Consider the following 4,601-nt stretch of genomic DNA (forward strand, 5'->3'; position numbering starts at 1 on the left):
CCAAGACCTTGGAATTGATCACCTACATTTGTTTAACGACAACCTTGGAAGTCGGGTACTAGCCTTTCTTTAAAATAAAATACTTGTTACCTTTTAATATTCTTACAATAAAATGCCTTAGCATTTCTTTGAGCACTTGGTGTGCTGCTGATCCTAATTCTAAAAATTTAGGGATCCTATCAAGACCTCTGTCTTTTCTTACAACATTTTTTTTAGCACTTGGTGTGCTGCTGATTCTAAACTCACTACAACAAAAACCCTCATAGACATTGGTGGAACAACAACAGTTTTAAGCAAAAACCGATGTCTTTGAGTATTTTACACCGATTTTTCCAAAATCCGGTGTCTATGAGCGCAAATTTTTTCTCATAGACATCGGTTTTTTAGGCGATGTCTATGAGCGCCTTTTTTTCGTTAATAGACACCGATTTTAATAGCGGTTCTTAAAATCTGATGTCTATGATAAAATAAAATAATTTAATTTTTCCACCCATACTTAGCCGAAATTTGCAACACTTCACTCTTCCCTCCAAACCTAAACCTATATCGCGCCGTCCACCCATACTTAGCCCTAAACCTATATCGTCGCTATGGCACCACCATTTTCCTCCGGCCATCTCTCTCAGCTCCTCATCTCCCTCTTCTCCTTCTAGCGTACCTGCCTCTCCCGATCAGGATCAAAACCACCTGCTCCGGTCCTAAGCAAAACCGCGATAGATGCAATTCCCCCCTTCGAAGAGCACACCGGCCTTCCCGTCGGTGACCCTCTGCACGATCCCACTGTACATGTGGAAAGGGTTCTTTGGGTTCTTCACAATCACGATCATCCCGGGCAGGAAAAGGGGAAGCTCGGGGAGCTTCGGCTTCGCCCGCGCTAGCAACACCGCGATGCCCATAGCTGGAGATCTGTCTCGTGAAATCTTCGATCCTGTTGCAGCCCAGTTATTGGATGCTCTTCTGGGATGAACAAAGGACAAGTAGGCCATGGATCGGATCGTTGGCGGGAAGTACAAGCTAGGGCGCAAGATTGGGAGCGAATCCTTCGGAGAGATCTTTCTCGGTGGGCAAATCGAGATCTTTCTTCTGTGGTTTGTTCGCTTGTTTTCCTTTTTTATTATTCGCTTACGATCTGCTTACGGGTGTTGCAGCGACACACGTTGACACGTTTGAGATCGTCGCGGTTAAGATCGTAAGTTCTCCGATCTATCGTGATGTATTGTTTGTTTGGCTATCCGATTTTTGCTACCTGTTTGTATAGCACGATCGAGGATACTTTTGCCTTTTCTTCTTACTGAATTTGTTGAGCTTTCTCTTCGAAGATGTATTTCTACTTTTGCCCGAACCCTAAAGTGATGCGCTTTACCGGCATGACCTATTGAACTCTCGGAAAGTGGTATTTGTCATGGTCGACTAGCTGAATTTCTTTGGCGTTTAAAATAATTTGGAAGGTCGATCAACTTTGATGCATTCTCCTGATAGTCAGGCTTTGAATAGACGTTAATGAATTTTATTTTGTATCGCGCTGTCCTGATTGAGCTAGTCGTGTTGGTTATCTGTTTTTACTATTTTCGTACATGATTGCAGGAGAACAGCAAGACCAAGCATCCACAGTTGCTTTACGAGGCCAAGCTGTATGGCATTCTTCAGGGAGGAAGTATGTCAACCAAGCCATATGGTTCTCATTTGGTCTTCGAAATAGTCTAAGTCCTACATTTCCCTTTTTTTATGATCATGCATGATGGTTGTTGATTGTTTTGTTTGGCTTCTTAGGTGGACTATTTGATCGCAAGGAATTCAGTTAGTTTTCTAACAATTTTTTTGCTGGTTGTGGATCGAGCAGTTGAGTTGAAGAAGCAGAGCTCGTGTTCCCTGGAGCTAATTAACAAGACAGATCAGTACCTTGCCTTTAAGATATTTCTTTTCTCCTTTTTATTGCATTATTACTTACATCTGTGTCATTTAACATCAAAATAGTGTTGAAAATACAGAAATTGATTTTCCTCATTATTATTCTTCTCTGAACTTGGGATAAAAGCTACTGAGGTTCCTACACAATTGGGAGACTTTGCAAAACCAAAGTAGCTAATTTATTAGGTTAAAATGATAGATAGATGAGTGATCTCAGTCTTGGCATGGCTAACATTTTTTTTTAAATTTTTTTTTATGTTCGAAACCTTTCATTTTGTTTTGTATGGTTCTCTCTAAGAGCATGGACCTAGATTCATCTAAAGGTGATCAAACCCATGAAAATAAGTCTACTATGCATGTTAGCAATTGTAGACAGAGCATGCAAATTGATGCATCTGATAGCCAGAACCCTTTTTTACTAACTGACCAAGTAGGTGACGAAGCAAATGGAAGCCTGGCTTCTACTATACCAGTCCAGGATGCATCGACAATCAGTTATTTTCATCAGCCGCATACAGCCTCTGTACCTCTTACCCATCTCCATAATGATCAAGATGTGTATAGGTCATTCTTCAACTCATCCACATTTCCAAGTCTTATTGTTTCTACCTTGCTACAAAATCAATGTACCTCATACAACCTCTGTACCTCAGCATGCCTCTTCTAAATCAATGTCATCGTCTTCTTCTGGCTCTGATGATTGTGATGGAAGAGATGAGATTTCTAAGGAACTTAAAGACACTGGATCCAGCAAGATAAAGACATTAGCAGCTCACAGATCTTCTGATTTAGATAAGGCTATGAATCAGAAGAAAGTGGATCGCTCTTCTTGTGGATCCAATACGGCATCAAGTAGTGAAGTAGAAACATACACCATGGAGAAGAAACATGAAAAAGTGAATGACGAGGGGAAAAAAGACTACGACAATTTTTCAAAATGTGGGTTCAACAATTACAGGCTTAGAAGTAGCGGAAGTTTAAATGAATCCTTGAAGGTCTCTTCAGACGTTATAATATGATAATTTCTTGTTAACCCCCATTAATGCAGAAAATACCAACTAAAGTCTTGATGAGGCTTGGAAGGTGCTAATTTTGTCAGCGCAAATGATTTATATTCAATTTGCTTGAAATGTTAACCTAACTTCTATTTCATTGGTGTTGTGAATCTTTGGAAACTTTGAACCATTAGGAGCTTCAAGAGTACTTGATTCAAACTGAAGACAGTGGGCTACTAAGAAAAAGAATTGCTAATTTTGTAATCAGGTAACTAATCAAGCTACCTATCATTGCTTGGGTTGGTAACTTGTGTTTACCGTCATATGTCGATGAATGGCCTAAAAACCACTTCTATTTCTACCTTGAGATATGTTGATAGTTTGTTGGGTTTTGATTAGGTTGTTGAAGTACCAAATGTCAGCTGGGATGATATTGGTGGGCTGGAAAATGTCAAGAGGAAACTGCAAGAGGTAGTTTGTTGGATATATTTGAGGTTTTATGTCCACTAAGTGTGATTTTTTCTTTCTAATGGTGATATTCTAGGACTTCTACAGCATGTATATTTCTTCTATTTTTGTTCTTTGCTGTAGTTAAGTAGACCAAATGATACTTTTGTTTGACAGATTAGAACAGTGGATGTTTTAACTCAGAAAACTAAGCATTTGAAGATAAAAAGTGGTGAGATTAGGGAAATGAAAGGCGCAAGAAGAATGGAGCAGTATAGCAAGTTGAACAGATTCTGATTCTCATAATTTAATGTAGCCTCAGCTTGATTTTTGACTCACGATGTTCTACCTTGATGTGTACAATATCTATTAGCTTTTGATGTAAAAAGAATATTTGTGTATTTTATGGATACTGTTGTAAGAAGAATATTTATGTAATTTGTGAATATTTGTGTATTTTATGGATACTGTTGGAAGAAGAATATTTGTGTATTTTGTGAATATTTGTGTATTTTCTTGGATACTGTCGGTTTTTCACTGTTTCGGAAATTGAATTTGTGTCGTTAAACAATACTGATATTACATCGGTTTTCCACCGCTATAAAACCGGTGTCATTAACTAATATTACATCGGTTGTATACCGTTGCCAAAATTGGTGTTATTAACATATAATATTACATCGGTTTTACACCCGATGTCGTTAAGTGATACTACATTGGTTTTAACCCGATGTCTAAAATGGCAGACCTTTTACATCGCCTCATAGACATCGGTCGAAAATGTAATAGACACCGGTGGAAAACCGATGTCTATGAGGGTTTTTGTTGTAGTGACTCCATGACATTTTTCCCAACATTTTAATTCTATCACCAATCAAGCTTATCAATCATAGCCTTATATTCAAACAAGGTGTAATGGCATGTTTCCATCAAGGCATTTAGAACTTGTATACATATATATCTTTGCATAGTTCGGTCATGGCTACTCCTACTTGTGGTACATGCAAAATAATTCATTACTAGCAAACCTTTAAACATTAACAAGGAAAACATTAAACTAAGCAAATGTGAAACATTAAACTGAACCAATGTACGAGCTATCCTCTACCACTAAGAAGGTGCAACATCAACTTTTTACTTATCTGTTACATGAGTTGGAAGATCATATTACTAGATTTACATTGTTACTCTAAACTATACATGATCAAAGTGCCCCTAATTAAATTAGAAAATTGTCCTAACCTTTAGATC

The 4,601-nt window shown here is 38.1% G+C and overlaps 3 long non-coding RNA genes across 3 annotated transcripts; all 3 read left to right on the plus strand.

Annotated features, from left to right (window-relative positions):
• Nucleotides 1–896: 896 nt before the first annotated feature.
• LOC122002559 lies at nucleotides 897–1,673 on the plus strand. The gene is made up of 3 exons (XR_006117673.1): nucleotides 897–1,060; nucleotides 1,149–1,189; nucleotides 1,585–1,673. It is a non-coding gene; the product is annotated as an uncharacterized LOC122002559 (long non-coding RNA).
• A 580-nt stretch (nucleotides 1,674–2,253) lies between these two features.
• LOC122002571 lies at nucleotides 2,254–2,810 on the plus strand. Its single transcript, XR_006117676.1, has 2 exons — nucleotides 2,254–2,472; nucleotides 2,562–2,810. It is a non-coding gene; the product is annotated as an uncharacterized LOC122002571 (long non-coding RNA).
• Nucleotides 2,811–2,919: 109 nt separating this feature from the next.
• On the plus strand, nucleotides 2,920–3,558 carry LOC122002577. Its single transcript, XR_006117677.1, has 4 exons — nucleotides 2,920–2,991; nucleotides 3,098–3,171; nucleotides 3,303–3,374; nucleotides 3,528–3,558. It is a non-coding gene; the product is annotated as an uncharacterized LOC122002577 (long non-coding RNA).
• The last annotated feature ends 1,043 nt before the right edge of the window (nucleotides 3,559–4,601 follow it).

The sequence above is a fragment of the Zingiber officinale genome, chromosome 1A, assembly GCF_018446385.1.
Source record: "Zingiber officinale cultivar Zhangliang chromosome 1A, Zo_v1.1, whole genome shotgun sequence".
Lineage (NCBI taxonomy): Eukaryota > Viridiplantae > Streptophyta > Magnoliopsida > Zingiberales > Zingiberaceae > Zingiber > Zingiber officinale.